Source organism: Notolepis coatsorum, assembly GCF_963971535.1.
Source record: "Notolepis coatsorum genome assembly, chromosome: 9".
NCBI classification, from domain to species: domain Eukaryota; kingdom Metazoa; phylum Chordata; class Actinopteri; order Aulopiformes; family Paralepididae; genus Notolepis; species Notolepis coatsorum.
This window is the reverse complement of record NC_140173.1, coordinates 29527911-29548455: the sequence shown is the minus strand read 5'-3', so window position 1 is coordinate 29548455 and position 20545 is coordinate 29527911.

Here is a 20545-nt window from a genome sequence, read left to right as displayed (position 1 = left end):
CCTGGGTCTAATTTGCTGCCCTTTTTGTGCAGAGGGGGGATAGCTAACTATCCAGAGCTAGTATGAGGAACAGCATGGATTGTAGTTAACTATCCAGAGCTAGTATGAGGAACAGCATGGATTGTAGCTAACTATCCAGAGCTAGTATGAGGAACAGCATGGATTGTGCTGAGAAAGGATTCTATCAATCAACATTATTAGGGTTACAAACATCACAACTATCCCTTAACGGATCAGACCAGTCTTTTTGACATGTGGGTTCCAAGTCATTCTTCTTAAAGTACCATACCAGTCTTTTTGACATGTGGGTTCCAAGTCATTCTTCTAAAAAGACCATACCAGTCTTTTTGACATGTGGGTTCCAAGTCATTCTTCTTAAGAACGTGGAAAAGCAGTCGTAGATTGGCCAGATTGGTGTGGTGTTCTTAACTCAATGGACGCCAGACCCGAGGATAGTCAGGTTAACTCGCGTGTCCAGGCGAGAAACGCCAACGCTTTTAGCTAAATTCACGTATTGCTGCATATCGCTGTTTTCTGGGATTAACCAGGATCACTCTAAAACTATACTTATATTCACCACAGTATAACACAGCATACGTATGGATGAATAAATTCATTATTTTTCACATATTGAACGATAGATAGTTGATGTCAAATGGGCCATAGTATTGTATCCATAGCTATACCAAAGCATAGCATTGCCAAAATCCGTCACTGCCTCTCCCCCCTGCTGCTGAATCCCTCATACACGCCTTCATCTCCTCCCGCCTGGACTATGTTTTCTGTATGAATGATATGAATGATAGGAGCGGGGAACATAGGACCCAGCGAACATAGATACGCTCCCGTTTGTAGCTTGATTGATTGATTGATTGAAAACTTTATTAACGGATTGCAGAATGGGTACAATACAGTACAGCTCAATACACACAATTGTTAAGGGGATGCAGACCAGAGAAAGACTTTCGTCTTGTTTACATCAGGGTATAGTGTATCTTGTAGACCAGGCCCATTGCAAGTTGCTGTACTCTGTCGTCTACTCTAAGCCATCCTAGGTTGTCAAAGTGGGCAGGGGTGAGGTGGGTTCTAGGAGTAAGGTCAAGCAGTAGTCTGACCAGTTTGTTTTGAGATGTTTGTAATTTTGTTTTTAGCGCCTTTGAGGTGCTTTGGTACCATGAGGTGCAAGCATAGTCGTAGTACCCCTGAATGAGTGCTCCTGCCAGAGTCTTCAGGGTATTCTTGTTTACCAGAGAGGAGATCCGGTACAAGAATCGAGTTCGTTGGTTGACTTTTTTTATTACATTGGATGCCATTTTGTCACAGGAGAGATTAGCCTCTAGGATGGAACCCAGGTAGGTAATTTCATCTTTCCTTGTGACAATATTGTCACCCACTGTAACTGAGAAGCCGTCGGTCTTGCTGAGTTTGTTATTTGAACCGAAGAGAATGGACTCTGTTTTGCCCATGTGTAATGATAGTTTGTTATCAGCGAGCCATATGCAGATTCTGCCTAGTTCCGAGCTGAGGGTTTTTTCAACCTGTAACTTGTTCTTGTCAGAGACCAGCAGGGCTGAGTCGTCCGCAAACAGGAACAAGTTGCAGTCACAAGCTGACGACATGTCATTTGCATAAATTAGGAACAGTAGCGGTCCTAGTATGCTTCCTTGTGGAACACCACAGCTCACTGTGAGGGGGGGGGGATAGGGTACCGTTTACCTCCACCATCTGTTCCCTCCCCTCAAGGTAGGATTGCATCCAGCTCACTGATAGACTATCAAAACCAATTGCTTTTAGCTTGTCAATCAGAATGGAGTGATTGACCGTGTCAAAGGCCTTTTGTAGGTCCAGCATGACCATGCCGCAGTATTTGCCCGCGTCCACCTCTTGTTTGATGTGGTCATTCAAATAGAGAAGGCATGTGTCAGTGGAGTGGGATGTTCTGAAGCCAGATTGGAATTCATAGATTAGATTTTTTTCCGCTAGGTACTTTTCGACCTGTTCGTAGACTATTTTTTCCATGACTTTCGAGAGGGAGGTGAGAATAGAAACAGGGCGGTAGTTGCCTGGGTCTAATTTGCTGCCCTTTTTGTGCAGAGGGGGGATAGCTAACTATCCAGAGCTAGTATGAGGAACAGCATGGATTGTAGTTAACTATCCAGAGCTAGTATGAGGAACAGCATGGATTGTAGCTAACTATCCAGAGCTAGTATGAGGAACAGCATGGATTGTGCTGAGAAAGGATTCTATCAATCAACATTATTAGGGTTACAAACATCACAACTATCCCTTAACGGATCAGACCAGTCTTTTTGACATGTGGGTTCCAAGTCATTCTTCTTAAAGTACCATACCAGTCTTTTTGACATGTGGGTTCCAAGTCATTCTTCTAAAAAGACCATACCAGTCTTTTTGACATGTGGGTTCCAAGTCATTCTTCTTAAGAACGTGGAAAAGCAGTCGTAGATTGGCCAGATTGGTGTGGTGTTCTTAACTCAATGGACGCCAGACCCGAGGATAGTCAGGTTAACTTGCGTGTCCAGGCGAGAAACGCCAACGCTTTTAGCTAAATTCACGTATTGCTGCATATCGCTGTTTTCTGGGATTAACCAGGATCACTCTAAAACTATACTTATATTCACCACAGTATAACACAGCATACGTATGGATGAATAAATTCATTATTTTTCACATATTGAACGATAGATAGTTGATGTCAAATGGGCCATAGTATTGTATCCATAGCTATACCAAAGCATAGCATTGCCAAAATCCGTCACTGCCTCTCCCCCCTGCTGCTGAATCCCTCATACACGCCTTCATCTCCTCCCGCCTGGACTATTGCAACTCCCTCCTCACTGGCATCACCTCCCGCTCCCTCCATAAACTGCAGATGGTCCAGAACTCAGCCGTCCGCCTCCTCACTAACACTCGGTCCTGTGAACACATCACTCCTGTCCTCCACTCTCTCCACTGGCTCCGGATCAAAGAACGCATCAACTTCAAAACACTACTCCTCACCTTCAAAGCCCTCCATAGCCTGCCCCCCCCCTACCTGACTGATCTCCTTCTTCCCTACCGCCCCACCCGTTCCCTCCGGTCCTCCTCCAATGCCTCCCTCACTGTCCCGACATCCAAACTCAAAAACATTGGTGATCGGGCCTTCTCTCGCACTGCACCTCGGGGTGCAGTGCGAGAGAAGACCCGTTCACCAACGTTTTTGAGTTTGGATGTCGGGACAGTGAGGGAGGCAGTGGAGGAGGACCGGAACTCTGGACCTCCCTCCCTCAGTCCATCAGAGACTCCCCTACACTCTCCACCTTCAAAACCCACCAGTTCTCCCTAGCCTTCAACTCCCCCCCCCCCCCCCACCCATGACCCCCCCCCCCCCCCCCCCTCCAACCTGTTTGATGTTTGTTACTGTGGATCTATGTTTCTGTTAAGGTTTGTAACCGACCCCAAACGCAACGGCACAGAGAGAGTTGTTTTCAGAGTTAGCCAAAAACAAGGGCATGTTTATTCTCAGAGTCACAAGATTGAATTAGGTGGAAAACAGAACAAACGGGGAATCTGGCATGTGAAGAATGTCTTGCGGCTCTGCAGATTCTCCCAGACGGTGTTGGTGAGGAATTTGCTTGTGACGTCTGAGCCGCTCTGCAGATCCCCCCAGCATACACTCCAGATGGAACGCGGAGGGAGAGAGAGAATCCCAGTTAGCTCAGCGCACAACAGATAACAGAGAGGTGACTGATCCAAATTAATATCCAAGTGACTTGATCTTCGGTGTGATACACACAGTTAGCAGAGTCCAGAGAAAAAACAATACGGTAATCCAAAGTGTAAATCCAACAACAAAAAATAGGTGAGAACAGTATAACAAAACGGGATCTCTTCGGTGTTTCACAAACACACAAAAACGATTGATCCAAAAAAGACTGTTTCCAAAAACTCACCAGAGCGCAGCGCGTAAAGCGGGCAGATAAACGAGGCGTAGCTTAGTACGGGGAAGCAGGTTCTCCAACAGGGATACTTCACGAGAGTCCTGGGAAGCAACAGAACAGGGAACAGCGATGGGAAAGAACAGGCAAATGCAGGGAATGTTCAAAAACACGGGCATCTTCCCGACCAGAACGCTGCCGACGGGCAACGCAGCAAAACAGGGGGTCCAAGGGGAATGGGGTGAGAACACGGCATCCTCCCGTGGAACGATAGAGAGCGATGACGAGTCTCACCCCAGGAACGAGGTCCATGAAGAGGGAGTATACAAAACGATCCAACCTCGATATTAGGGGAATCAGAGTATATAAAGCCTCTTGGGGCGCTGATTAGAACACACATCAGGTGCGTGATGGTAATTGATACTTGACTTAGAAGTGTGCGTTCGGCCACGAACCAATCATCACAGAATCCTCACAGTACCTTAAAGGAACGGAGCGTGGCGGGGAATGCAATTAATCAACAAAGTACTTTAAAGGAACGGAGCGAGTGGGTGGGGAGCGGACAAAACCTCACAGTACCCCCCCTCCACGGGAGCCACCCGGCGACCCACTCGGCCCCGGCCCGCCCGGACGGGACCGAAGGAAGCCGGCGATCAGGGGCACTGGAGAGGGGGACAAAGACAGAGGCCCGGAGAGGGGCACCGGAGACGGGGACCCGACAGCGGAGGCCGGGCACGGGAACAGGGGTCCGACGGCGGGGGCCGGGCACGGAGACAGGGACCCGACAGCGGAGGCCGGGCACGGAGGCAGGGGCCAGACGGCGGAGGCCTGTCACGGGGACAGGGGCCCGACGGCGGAGGCCTGGTACGGAGACAGGGGCCAGACGGCGGAGGCCTGGTACGGAGACAGGGGCCGGCGAGGGAGGCCGGAGACGGCGTGGAGGCCGGGCCGGGCGTAAAAGCTGGACCGGGCCAGGCGAGGGAGCCGGACCAGGCGTGGAGGCCGGGCGTGGAAGCTGGACCGGGCCAGGCGTGGGAGCCGGACCAGACGATGAGGCAGGGCACAAGCTAGCTGAAAGGGCAGTCCTAGCTGTGGGAAAGCTACACACAAAGTGGAGGCCATGCTAGCTGGGGAAGCTACACGTAAAGTGGGGCTAGCAGAGGGACTGGGTTAGCTGCCTGGGCATGGCTAGCTACAGGGCCTATGCTAGCTGCAAGGGCTGCATTAACATAGAGGCTGTGCTAGCAGCCGGGGCTAAGCTAGCAGACTGGGGCCATGCTGGTAGTAGAGGCCTGGCAAGCTGCAGGGGCTCTCTCTGTGTCGGCTGGGGTCGTCATGGTTGGATCGTAATGTTATGGTTTGTAACCGACCCCAAACGCAACGGCACAGAGAGAGTTGTTTTCAGAGTTAGCCAAAAACAAGGGCGTGTTTATTCTCAGAGTCACAAGATTGAATTAGGTGGAAAACAGAACAAACGGGGAATCTGGCATGTGAAGAATGTCTTGCGGCTCTGCAGATTCTCCCAGACGGTGTTTGTGAGGAATTTGCTTGTGACGTCTGAGCCGCTCTGCAGATCCCCCCAGCATACACTCCAGATGGAACACGGAGGGAGAGAGAGAATCCCAGTTAGCTCAGCGCACAACAGATAACAGAGAGGTGACTGATCCAAATTAATATCCAAGTGACTTGATCTTCGGTGTGATACACACAGTTAGCAGAGTCCAGAGAAAAAACAATACGGTAATCCAAAGTGTAAATCCAACAACAAAAAATAGGTGAGAACAGTATAACAAAACGGGATCTCTTCGGTGTTTCACAAACACACAAAAACGATTGATCCAAAAAAGACTGTTTCCAAAAACTCACCAGAGCGCAGCGCGTAAAGCGGGCAGATAAACGAGGCGTAGCTTAGTACGGGGAAGCAGGTTCTCCAACAGGGATACTTCACGAGAGTCCTGGGAAGCAACAGAACAGGGAACAGCGACGGGAAAGAACAGGCAAATGCAGGGAATGTTCAAAAACACGGGCATCTTCCCGACCAGAACGCTGCCGACGGGCAACGCAGCAAAACAGGGGGTCCAAGGGGAATGGGGTGAGAACACGGCATCCTCCCGTGGAACGATAGAGAGCGATGACGAGTCTCACCCCAGGAACGAGGTCCATGAAGAGGGAGTATACAAAACGATCCAACCTCGATATTAGGGGAATCAGAGTATATAAAGCCTCTTGGGGCGCTGATTAGAACACACATCAGGTGCGTGATGGTAATTGATACTTGACTTAGAAGTGTGCGTTCGGCCACGAACCAATCATCACAGAATCCTCACAGTACCTTAAAGGAACGGAGCGTGGCGGGGAATGCAATTAATCAACAAAGTACTTTAAAGGAACGGAGCGAGTGGGTGGGGAGCGGACAAAACCTCACAGTTTCTATGTTATCTCATGCTGCCTTCACTTGTTTCCCCCGTGGTCTTATGTTCCTTTTCTGTTTATTTGTTTTTACTATGTTCCTATACCTACTGTCAGCGACTTCGCGTCATTGAGAAGCGCTATATAAATAAAATGAACTATTATTATTATACTTTTTTTTTTGTGATCAAATTATAATTTTTTTTCAAACATGAAACAACACAGTTGTAACAATAATACAATCCATACAACAATAATAATACATAAAAAGACACCAAAAACATCGACTCAACACTATAATAACTAGACAATAAATAAAATAGATTGTACAATTAACACCCTAAGCCCCCTCCCTCACCACCCATCACAGCCACAATCCCAACCCTCGAGAGCCCCAAGTCCGGTACCCCGGCGAGCCAGAGCATCATACCTCTTTAACACCCCGAACCAAGGGCCCCCCCACCCCTAGCCCGTGACACTCCGACACAATCAAAGGGGCCCAGAACACAAACATAATGGGTTTCCTGAGCCCCCTCCATCTACAGGCCCGGCAGCCGCGAACCCCGACCCCGGGGAATCCGCAGTCCGGCGCCCCCACGAGCCAAAGCATCACGCCTCTTTAATGCCCCGACCCGCAGAGACCCCGAACCACGGCCCCCCCGAGTCCGAGCCCACAACCACCAGACCCACATCTAAAGGGGGCCCAGAATATATACATAATTAAAAATACAATAAAAAACAAAAAGAAAAAACAAGTGGACAATGGTCTTCGCCCCCCCCCCCCCCCCCCACGCTCACCCCAGGACCCCAACGTGAGTTAAATACATAATATATGGTAGATTATCTAGCAATTGATTGTTATCTTTAAATTTTGCAACCGCTGCCAACCAGATAGCAATATTTGCTTCATTAACCCCTAAAACTCGTGCAGTGGATATCTCGGCTCAATACACACAATTGTTAAGGGGATGCAGATCAGAGAAAGACTTTTGTCTTGTTTACATCAGGTTCATTCATTCATTCATTCTCCTCCCGATGTGTTCGTTCAACTCGCGTCTCTGCGACCAGCCGCTCTATCGGAGATAGGATCACATTGTGTCATGTTTTGCTAGAGGGTGGCGATGTTTATTATTCCGAATAGATCTACACGGGCTTATAGCCTATAATACGTGACATTTTAAGCAGGCACCACTGCTGTTGTAATTGTCTGGTAATAGCTGTTTCGAGTGTGTTTATTATTACTGCCTTCCTATATCTCACGCCCCAAAGGCGATAGCGAGGGGGGGCGTACGCATGTAGGTCAGTGGCCAATCAGAGCGCAAAACGGGAACCTGGAAACACAACTGGGTTGGTAAAAGCATACACGCATCCAGGCAGGCACGTTGGAACTTTAAATCGGTAGGGGGTGCGGCCTTTGAGATATATATATATTTTTTTTGCGCAGTAGAGAAAAACAGAGTCGGGACACATTTCCTTTAGTCTAGTACCCCCCAGACATGTTGTTGGCTCTGTCAAAACAGTATCCTATCAGCCTCTCCATGGGCAGGTCGAGGCGTAAAAGAATGTCTTTTATACACAAAAACAGCGTCTCGGCTGTTGTGTCTGGGCCCTGGGCATTGTAAAAACCCGAAAAGAAGTTCTGAGCTTCCAAGTTGTCATCGGCGAACTGTATATTACATGAGAATTGTTCTTTTCCAGTGACATCAGTGGTTCCGTCAGCGCTCAAGCCAAAGAATGGGCTTTTGGATGCTTTGCCTCTAATTTGTCACTGAATATCATGGGCAAACAGCTGTAAGATTTCGTTTTGAATGTTGTTGGACATCCAGTTGTCTTTCTTTTGGAGCCAATTCTTCAACTCGGGATCAGACTCGGTGCGCACTCTTTCCATCATCAGCTGCCATAACACCCCATCCCTATTTGCATCACCCCTCAGCGGAAGCCCCTGGTGCCCGAGGAATCGTATGCAGCTGAACTGCAGCTCTGGCATTTTCCTCGCTGTCATTTGTTTTTTTGCAATCGTTTCGGAAAAGCAGTGCATTAATTGGCTTACTTTTCAGCGCTGCAAATTTTTTACTCGCATCTGAATGAAAGCGAGATTTCTCATGGTCCCGTAATTTCTCCATTGCTTTCCTCCAATTGGAAAAGCCTGTCTCCTTTACAAAGGCGCTCTCGCTCTTGGACACCAACCGTTTCACAATCGCTGACCTACACACACCGCACAGAATGCTGTCACGTTCAGCAATGTACTCTAGCCACTGCCACTCTTTGAACCAGGCCGCCTTACAGGAGCGAGTGAAGCTCTCCCCAGGGTATTTTCGGGCAGGAAATACATAATTATCTCATCATGATCTGCATTGACTTTAGTAGCACTAGCCTCACTAGATTGAAGAGGAGGAGAGGAAGGAATTGTAATAGTGGTGGCTAGCTGCTGCTGCTGTTGGTCTACTAGCAGTAGCACTGCTGGCACAGATCGGGGGGAACAGACTCAGTTAACTCTTCAATACCTGATGCTGAGGCTGAACCTGTCGTCTCTGTCTCTCTCTGACGTTTATCAGATTTAGTGGGACTGTCACTGGGACCGGCGGGATGTTTCGAAAATAAATCTGATATTTTTATTTTCTGCAAGTGAGACATTCTGTGTTAGCAAAGTCTGACTACTAGCTAAATTCGACTGACTGTGCAAGCACTGTATCACAGTAGCTCAGTGGTTTGTGGCGCGTGGGAAGGGCGGGAGACGGGAGGTGAATACAATTAGTTGTTTCACCTGTCATTCAATCAGTCTGTGACAGTCTGTCATCACTCGAAAATCTACTCTGCTGCAATCTTGTCGGTTTTACACGTATGATTGTGTACATACAGTAGTGTAATGATTGAATGAAAACTTTATTTAACAGATTGGAGAATGGCTACAATAAAGTACGGCTCAATACACACAATATTAAAATGGTGAAGTGCTTTGAGCAGGATAAACTTATAATATACAGTATTACAGTTACAGTTATACAGTTACAGTATATAATATACAAATATATACATACCGTCATAAAATAACAAAAATATTTTATAAAAAAATGTTAATTAAATCTTTTTTTTATAATTTTTTTTAATTCTTTGCAATAACTTCCAACGTGCCTGTATCCAGGCTCTGTGATGACATGATGAGTCTCAGGTGTGTAGGATGACCCAGGTAGACAGCGTGGGGATGAAGAGACATGAAGCAGCCCATATAAGGGCATGGAGACCTGCTGCCAGACAGGAGAGAGAGAGGCCCTGACTGTGGTTGTAACACAGTGTCACAAACCGGCCCGCTACGGCCATGACAAAGAGGGAGACTATAGACAAAACAAGGAAACACTTACTAAATTAAACTAACAGTGGTGTGTGCAGTCAGTGATATCAGCAGTGTAAGGGAGTGCATGCATGGTAAGGTGTATAGGTTTAATGTTGTATAATGCACACAGAAATCAAAGGCATCAAATCAAACTCACGGTGTCCCATAAGGAGAGCGCCCAGCATCTGAGCTCCAGAAGTCTTTTAATGGGAGCACGGGAACACCGGGCCCAGGTGTTTCTCGTTCCGCTGATTAGCGCTCCAGCCACGCCCAACTCCAGTACCTGTCAACACAACAATGTTGCAGACAATGGAGACAGAGTGGAAGGGGTCGTAACAGCAGTGAATAAATAAATAAATAAGCACTAAACTCAATCACGTGGATATTAGGGCTGAGCCCAAATGTTCGAATGTTCGGACCTTCATTCGTTACGTTGGCACTTGAATCTTAATTAATGGGTTCGAACCTCCGCTTTAAATCTTTTAATACATTTTATTTAAAAGATTTTCGTTTTTTATTTATTTATTTATTTTACCAGAAAAATTGCTGTCGGGACAAAACCTCATAACTCCAAAAACCCAACTTTTCAGCAGATGAAAAAAACTAACACAGATTTGAGGGTGAATAGAGTTAGGAGGTTTAGACAGATGATCGGTTTAATGCTTTCCCATTGTTTAAACTTTGTAAAACCCACACACCCATATGGAGGATGATCTACGGAGTTGATTTATATAATAAATTTTTTTTCAAAAAATTTAGTTATGAGGTTTTGTCCCGACAGCAGCGATATCAGAATATCACAGTACTATGTTGTGTTTACAATAATTTGAAAGTCACGCATGAACACAGACAGAACAGTCTAGTCGGGATGAGGAGGGGTCACTGTCATACATTATCAGGAAATGAATCAATCATGCAAAAAAGACAGAGAGAGAGACTCACTCACCCGTCTTATTTCATAATACAACGTTTCCGAATGGACGTTTGGATTAAACCAAGTGTATGCAGTGATGCTGAACTTTCCCAGCGGAACACAAGTTACTTAACGTTACACAGTTGTTATGCGCGTTAATTAAGCTATGCAGAGCGCATCCCTTTAGCTTGCTAACGTTAAGATAGCAGGAGCCGTCGGCCAACAAAGATGTTGTTTCAACAAATGTATTCACAAAATGGATTACCATCCAAACGTTCTTGAAGCCTGCCGTGACCAGTAAGTGTTAAGCAGAGTGCATTGCGGACGGTGGAGATTGAATTGAACTCTCAGTTGACACAGTTCATCTTTAGCCTTGTGGAGGCATATTTATTTATCAGACGAGAGAGATGCGGTTGTGCTGCCGCTCTTTATATCAATAACAATCAATAGACCGGAACAGGTACAGGTAATGCAAAAGGTAACGGCAGTGACGCCACGTCCTGGACATACTACATCGCCCTCTGTAGGACACGATGAGTAAGGGCGCACATAATAATAATACATTTAACAGTAAGTACTACTACCCTTAATAACCGCAACAATATGCGCATATGTTCTACTTTATGTGCCTAAAGTCGAGACTCGACATTACTGAAACAGAATATCTTTTTAGGAGAATTCTTTTTGCATGATTAAAAATGATGGTTCTAACGTCCGTCCGAAAAAACCCTGCCAAAGTTGAATCCCAAAAACAGGCTTCGGGGACAGCTCTAGTGGATATAGGTATAGTGGTATAGAATGGACACATCTACATTCTGCTCTCAGTGCATCCCATTCCTTTCATGTAGTCTATATATTTGCCATTTTGAATTAATAGTCTATATACTGTCTTGTTCGCTATTGTGATTTTTTATTGTTGGTTTTACTTTATTTTACTTTGCTTGGTGTGCACATTGTAAGAGCCAGTGGAGAAAAAATTCCACTGCTCATCTTACTGGTATGAGGACCACACATTTAGGTACTGTCCACCATGGGCTTTTTAGCCTAATAACATTCCAGAGCGAGCTAGGAGACAGGGTGGGCACATCGTAGCCATCCATCAGCCGCGGCCTCCAGCGAGTCATGGATGGAATCATATAACTGGCCACACAATACATCCAATTCCAATATACTGAACAACAGATCCCTGCCCGACACCATCAGCGTAATTCTCCGCACAGGGCACACACATGAGCATGAAAGCTACCTCTCCAGATGCGTTTCCATATCTCAACAGAAAGCAATACCACTCCATCAAATCATCTTTAACGCCCAGAACCACCTGCTCAACGTGGTCTCCCGCTTCCCAGGAGGTGCACATGACTCCTGCATCTTACTGAACAGATCTATAAACACCTCAAGCAAGGAGACGCTGGAGACGCATGGCTAATTGGTAAGTATCTGTGTGTAATTAATCGTTCCAGAAACATTAGGCTTCTATTCTTCTAATGACTTGTTTTATTAGGAGATCGCGGATATGCACTGACCTCCTGGTTGATGACCCCACTCACCAATCTAATCTAATGTCATTTTGATCAGTCGCAAATTGCTTTCGTGTTGCCTGTGGATTCTGTGTGCACACGGTCCTGTGGTTGGTTGCATGCTCTTACAAGGAGCTGGCAGGGCCTTTATGTATGCAAATTCAGGTGTATGAGAATGCATGTTCAATTTGAAATAATCACGATTCTTTTGATTGATATTGAAATCACGATTATTAAACACAATTACTCATTGAGTTGAGACCATCACATGATGATGACACATTTGTTTCACCTTTCTTCTCAACCAAAGACTGCCTTTCTGTCAAGTGTGCCGTGGCTCCATTTATAACACAAGACAAAATTAGGCATAATATACATTTTATCTCGATTATCTTATTTTCATGATCGTGGCCAGACAAAATCGTAATTGAAACTCGATTAATCGCCCGGCTGTAGTATGGTCCTATAAATATTGACTCAAATGGAAGAGACAGGGTTATTTAGACATATTCAGATGCAGAAAGCAGACTGTTACAAAGGGTCAGATTAAACCGAATATATATATTTATTACTTGAGATATATTGTATAATATTTGTATATCGTCTGATATCCCTTGTATATTCTTTGTATATATACACGGAATATCCCTTTACCTAGGTACAGGCCAGACCATAATATTCGTTCTCCTATTGGACAGCGACCCCTAGGCGCCAACGGCCATACCCCCAATGGCAAGTTCAAAGCTACCGCTAAGACATGTCTCAACATGTCCAGGTTTGCGCAGTAATACGAGACAGAACTGAGGTTGGCACTAGATTATTCACCTTACGTATAAATACGTCGCAGGTGGATACAGAAGCACTTAGCCTAAAAGTGACTTAGACCAAAACATTGAAGCCTTCACCACGATACAACGTGCCGTGAAGTGGGCCCCTTTTGCCCCTAAATAGAGCCTTGAGAACCGCGTGCGAATTGATAGCTAAAGTGTCAGAGTTTAACGCTGTATCGTCGAGTTCGACTTATTCTATTGTAAAGTAATAGTCTATTATTTATAGTGTATCGTGCGGCTACCGTTCTACAGTGACCAGCATTACCACCGGTTCGTCGTACCGAGCTAGTGCACTTATCCAGGCTAGGCGGCCTAAACTCGTGCCGCCATCCGAGGAGTCCTAGACGAGAACCGTTGGATATGTACACCGGAGAACCTACACCGGCGAATGCAGAGCCTTTTCCGGCTGGATTATATTGCTTTGGTACTGTGGCTGCTGGAGCAGAGAACCGTCTACCCACTGCTGTGTGGGATCTACCCTGTGAGGAGCACCGTCGAGCCCGCCTCTAGGACCCACAGAGGCTGGCTAGCTTTCATCCATGCTGTCTTGCATACCGGAGTATAGCTGTTGCTTTGTCTACGGACCAAAGGATTATTGCACTGTCTCCTGTATCTGGAGTCTCTTTATTCCTCGTTGATCCAGACTTTGCTCCCGACCATTCCTCTCCCCTGCTGGCTTACAACCGGAGGGAACCCCCTTAGTATCTCCAGCTGACTACGAGTGTGCCTTATGTAATTCTTATGCTACAGGTGGTGTCAATTATACCCATCTTATTATGCTCATGGACTTACGCTCTTGACCTACTTAAGTGTTCTTCGCCATATAAGCGCAATTCATAATTCTCAATATTGTAACCTATTGTTGCTGCTCTAATAATAAATACTTCTAAATATAACTTTCTTTGTTAAGCCGTATTCTTGTGTGGGTGTTCACCAGATATACCGTGTACTGTATGGCCAGTAATTAAAGTACATAACTAAGTAGTGGTTTAATGATACCATACTCTCAATACAGTCAGGGAATTGTACCCCTCAGTTACAATTGGTCCTTCGAGCCAGATGAATATCAGTGTAATATCTAAATATAATATTGATATTAACCATGGCCAGCGGTGAACACTCCACAAACGGCTCTCCTAAGCTAGAACGCCCGCAGCGCAGACGTCAGCCACCTCCTTACCTAGAGGACTACGCTGCCAGTCTAAAACCTAGCTTTATACAGACGTTAAATGCGGGAAAAGCGGATAGTAAAAGCATGTCAAACCCTACCGACCAGGCGACCTTGCCAGTAGAGACCCTAGTGGGTTCTAACGTAACTGACCAAGCTCACGGGGGGGACCAGGAGGGACATGACATGACTATACCCCCCGACAACGTCAACGGGACGGTCCCCGGAGAGCTCCAGGATAAAGAAAGCGCTCCAGGGACGGAACCCGACCCACTACCAGAAGAGAAGCGCGCCCAGGAGATAGACCCCCTCGGAGCGCGCCAGGAGAACGGATCTCCAACGAGCACTGTCAGAAGCCGATCACCTCCATCAGTGTCTTCCCCCAGCAAAGCGGACAAGATGCTGGCGCAGGCATTCATCGCCACCCTGGCAGCCTCCACTGAACGTGATCGACTCCAAGCACAGACGCTTAGCGAGCGCGAATATTCTTCCATGGAACAAGAGCGCCTCCGGGCGCAACAGCTAAGTGAGCGCGAACACTCTACCATGGGAAGAGAACGCCTGCAGGCTCAACAACTCAGTGAGCGCGAACAATCTGCAGACCAACGAGAGCGCCTTCACGCGCAACTCCAAGCGCAAGCCCTTAGTGAACGCGAACACTCTGCAACCCAGCGAGAGCGCTTCCAGGCGCAGCAAAGGAGTGAAGACGACCGCATACGCCTGGAGACCAGACGCCTCCAGACGGAAGAGAATATTGAAAGAGACCGCGCCGATGCCCAGCGCGCCGCCGCCGATGCACAGCGCGACGCCGCCAATGCACAGCGCGACGCAGCCCAAGCCCAGCGCGAAGCAGAGCGCGACCTCGCTCACATCAAGCGCGAAGCAGAGCGCGACCGACTACAAGCGCAGATAATGGAGCAATTGATTGCCAGGGCGACACCCCCTTTCTCCGCACGGAGCTCCAGGGCATCATCAAGACAAGGGTCTAGGGCACCTTCCCCTACCCGACCAAGTGACCCGGAGCCCGGCCAACAGAAAGAGCCTATCCACGTCTCCGAACCCCCTCCCCGACCGGTCCATGCGAGACCCAGCAACCGGGAAGAACCGGCCTATGCCGCCGAGAGACTGAATAGACGACTTTAAGATCTAGAAGACCTAGCAGAGGAAGAGGAAGAGGAGGAAGGTCAAGCCCACCAGCAGCATCGTACTCCACAGGACCAGGAGGTCCAGTACAGCCCAGACTTTACCCCCGAGGCCCTGCGTTACAGACCCCCGACTCAACTCAAGGGTGAGTTTGACGCACAGCCAGCCCCGAGGAACAGCACCTGGGTACCCGGGCTTTGGTACCCACCAAGTACCAGCCCACGACGACACGTACGGGGAGACTCGCCCAGGAGGCCTCTCCCCCAACGCTCACCGATGTGCCAGCCATCCATGGCATCGTACCTTGGCACACCGACGTTCCCGGATTTTACGCACAAGGACAGAGCGCAGTACACGGAATTACGGATGTGCTTAGAGACTATGATGTCCGACGTCCCTGAAGAGTCGTACAAATATGCTATCCTCCTCAAGCACCTGAAGGTGCCCAGAGCGCATAATATAGCGCTGGCATATTCCAACTCAAGTACCCCATACACCGCGGCTCTAGTAGCCCTCGACCAGCGTTATGGACGCATATGGGACTACGTGATACAAGAGATAAGGAATATTGACCGTCTCCCCCCAGCCACAGACAATCGCTCATTGGATGACCTCTCTATCAAGGTACAATCCCTGGCAGGGATGCTGGGGTCCCAAAAGGAAAAGGGTAGAAACGAACTGTACGCTAACTCTAATGTAGAAAGGATATTAGAGAAGCTTCCTCCAGCCCGACAAGAGCGCTTCAGGCGGCAAAGAGACCACCGTGATCCCGACGGTCCCGAGCCATCCCTCCTAGACCTGGCCGACTTCCTCGCGAGAGAAGTCAGCAGCCTACGACTGGATACGTTCGTGCGGAGTGGACCAAGCCCCAGAGATGGACCTCGGAGATCCAACGATAACCGCAGGCTGGTGACCGTCATGCACCAAGCCGAATCAGTACCGCGGAACAAGAACCACAACACCCCCTCGACGAAAGAGAAGTGGAAGATTGTATGCCAGTACTGCGAGAAAGAACATTGGCTGTCACAATGTGACACTTTCAAGAAGATGACCGCCGACGAGGTGAGTCAATGGATAAAGTCCAACCGCCGCTGTTACCGCTGTGCGCGGCCATATGGCAGCCGAGTGCCGCTTGAAGAAGAGGTGCAGCCGGTGTGACGGCGCCCACTTGGACGTCTTGCATGACAGCAACAGGAAGAAACTCGCACCCCCAAGCAGCACCAGAGTAAGCGTCATGTATATTGACCCCGCCAGCAGCGGGAGCTCCCGAGTGCTCTTGAAAGTGGTCCGAGTGACATTAAGCTACGAGGACAAGGTCATGGGCACTTACGCCGTCCTTGACGACGGGTCAGAAAAGACTCTCCTCCTCGCATCCGCTGCAGCCCAGCTGGGTCTGCGGGGGAGCGAAGAAACGATGACAATTCGTACTATAAGAAGAGACCTGAAGACAATAAAGGGTGAGAACGTCTCCTTCACTATCGCAGCAAGCGGGCAGCCAGAGAGGCGGTATAGGATCACTAACGCTTTCACCAGCCAAGACATAGGCCTGTCGCGGTACACCTACCCCATCTCCAAGCTGATGGAAAAATACGTGCACCTGCGTCAACTACCTATACCGCTCATCGACGGCGCCACCCCGACCCTGCTCATAGGATCCGACCACGCACACCTCATCGTCCCAACGGACCGGGTCCACATTGGGCCCAGAGGCTGTCCAGCAGCAGTCGAGACCCGCCTAGGATGGACACTACAAGGCCCCCTCTCCAGGTCTCCCAACCGACCAGCAGCCACTCGCTGCCTCCACTCCCGAATGACAGAAGAAGACACCACCCTCTTACAGCACGTCGAGAGGCTATGGACACTAGAGACAATGCCCTTTAAGAACGAAAAGAAACACATTCGTTCCAAGGAAGACATTTATGCCATAGCCCTCCTCGAGCAGAGGACAAAGAGAGTCGAGGTCAATGGAGTGATGAGATACGCAACTCCACTCTTGAGGCGAGAGGGTATGCCCACCTTCCACGCCTCAAAAGAAGCGACGGAGCGATATCTACTGAACACCGAGCGGCGCCTAGCCAGAGACCCCGCTCAAGCCACTGTGTACCGCGCTGAGATTGACAAGCTAATCACAGCGGGACACATAAAGAAAATTGACATTCAAGAGGCCGATCAGACGACCGAATCATGGTACGTGCCCCACCACAAGGTCCACCACAACGGCAAGGATCGTATTGTGTTTAACTGCAGCTACCAGATCGGATTACAGAATCTGAATAAAGAACTCTTGCCCGGTCCAACACTCGGCCCCTCTCTACTAGGCGTGTTGCTACGTTTCCGCCAGAACAAGGTGGCCATCAGCGGCGACATCAAAGGAATGTTCCTGCAGGTGCGACTAGTGGAAGAGGACAAGCCCCTGCTGCGGTTCTTATGGAGAGAGAGGATCGGGGATGAGCAACCATCCATCTATCAATGGGAAGTCCTCCCTTTCGGAACCACATGCAGCCCATGCTGTGCTACGTTCGCACTGCAAAAACACGTCGCAGAGGACCCAGCAGCCGACGAGGAGGTCCGACAAAGTGTAGAGAGGAGTTTCTACGTGGACAACTGTCTGCAAAGCGTCTCGACGCCAGAAGAGGCCGAAGCCCTCCTACTCAAGCTCTGCGCCTCCCTGATCAAAGGCGGCTTTGATCTCCGGCAGTGGGCCAGCAGCGACCCTCAAGTACTGCGCAGCCTCTCCCCAGAGAACAAGGCAGCAAGCAGCGAGACCTGGATGGCGACCATCCCAGGGGAAGCCCAAGAAATGACATTAGGACTAGTCTGGCGCTTCAAAACAGACTCGCTCCATTATAGACACACACCCCTGACCACGGAGCAGGGAAGGTCGATTTCACTACCGACCACCAGACGGAGTGTATACAGAACACTCGCCAGACAATATGACCCGTTGGGATCCGTGACCGTTGTATTCTACCTTACACCACCAGGGCAAAAATTATTGTGCGAGAGCTGTGGGACAAGGACCAGGGCTGGGACGACCCCATACCCGACCACCTTGCTTCCACATGGAGAGAGTGGGAAACAGAATTCAACTCGCTCCCAGGTGTCAACATACGCCGCAGCTACTTCCCACCCACAGTGCGGCTGGAGACGTGTCAGATGGACCTGCACGTCTTCAGCGACGCCTCCGAAGTAGCCTACGGTTCGGTGGCCTACTTGCGGGCCCGAGAGGAGGGAGGAGAAATACATACCGCCTTCATCCTGGCTCGTTCAAGGATAGCCCCCCGCAAGCAACAATCGATCCCGCGTCTAGAGCTCTGCGCAGCCCTAGTAAGAGCGCAACTCGCCACGTTAATCCAACGTGAACTCACCATCCCGGTGCAAAGAACAATCCTGTGGTCAGACTCCATGACCGTACTCACATGGATCCAGTCCGATTCGTGTAGATACAAGGTCTTCGTGGGAGTCAGAATCACAGAGATCCAAGAGTTAACAGAATCAGCATGCTGGAGGTACGTGATGACAAAACAGAACCCAGCAGACGTCATCACATGGGGAATGTCCCTGGATGACCTCACACGTCACAATATCTACAGTGACGGTCCCGAGATCCTCAAGCTCCCGGAAGAAGAGTGGCCTAACCCCACTCCACGGGAGGCTAGTCAAGAGGAGGCAGAGATGAAGAAATCTATGTTCTGTGGGTTGACGCACACACCAGTCCCCACAGACCCCAACATAGACGACTGCCCCACCCTTGAGAGTGCACAGTTAAAGACATTCCTGTGGCACCACCCTGAGGTTCCCTCCACTACTGACATTAATGCAGCTAATTACAAAGAAGCAGAACTCCTTCTGCTACAGCGAGCCCAAAGAGACTCGTTCCCCGACGAGCTAGACTGTCTGCAGGGATCAAAGCCAGTCCCGTCAGACAGCAGACTGCTCCACTTGGCCCCTGAGCGCGACGCCCATGATCTCATCAGAGTGGGTGGTCGTCTGAGAAGGGCCCCGGACTTAACGGATGACGTCAAGTTCCCTATAGTTCTCAACAGCCGACACAAGGTCACAGAGCTCATCATAAAGAAATACGACGAGGACGTGCACCACGCTGGGGCAGAGAGAGTCTTCGCTGAGATCAGACGTCGCTATTGGATACTGCAAGGAAGAGAAGCAGTACGACGCTTCCAGCGGATCTGTCTAGACTGTCGCAAGTGGCGAGCACAGCCCAGTATACCCAGGATGGCTGACCTACCCCCCTGTCGCCTCCGACTCGGCGACAAGCCCTTTCACTCCACCGGTATGGACTGCTTCGGCCCGCTGTATGTGAAGAAAGGAAGAGGGACGGAGAAGAGGTGGGGTATTGTATTCAAATGCATGACCACCCGAGCGATACACATAGAACTCCTTCCAACCATGAGTACGGACTCATTCCTTATGGCCTTCCGGAGATTCACAGCGCGAAAAGGAAAACCGTCTATATTATTGTCTGATCACGGGACAAACTTCAAAGGCGGAGAAAGAGAGCTGAGAGAGAGCTTCCAAGCTATGGGCCCAGAACTTAAGACCCACCTCGCTCCCTCTCAGATTGATTTCCAGTTTAACCCCCCGAACGCCCCTCACTTCGGGGGAACCTGGGAACGAGAAGTACGTTCAATAAAGACAGCCCTGTACGCCGTGCTTGGGGCCCAGACCGTGGCGGAAGAAGTCCTCACGACAGTCCTCACAGAGAGCGAGGGAGTATTGAACTCAAAGCCCCTCGGTTACGTCTCAAGTGATGTAGCAGATGTCGACCCAGTCACCCCCAACACTCTCTTGATGGGGCGGCTGGACCCCGCGCTCCCACAGACAGTGTACAGACCTGAGGAAGCGAACGGCCGAAGAATGTGGAGGTACAGTCAAGTATTGGCTGACAAGTTTTGGAACAGTTTCCTCCTCCACTATCTACCGTCTCTACAGACCCGCCAGAAATGGGTAAAAGAAAGAGACAATTTGACGGAGGGCACAGTCGTCATGATCATAGACCAGTCACTACCCCGAGCTATGTGGCCGGCCGGCCGCGTAAGCAAAGTGATCACTGGTGCCGACGGAAAGGTCAGAGCGGCAGAAGTGCTCGTCCAGGGACGGACATACACCCGACCCGTGGCGAGGCTGATAGAGTTGCCAAGGCTACCTGACTCCCTTGCTGACGACCATGACCCACTGACTTTGTGAATTGCCCTACTCCTCACAACGGACATTGAGTAGTGGACAGGACGGTTAATCTGTCTCTGCTTATCTAATTAGGTGCGGACTAATTAGGAGG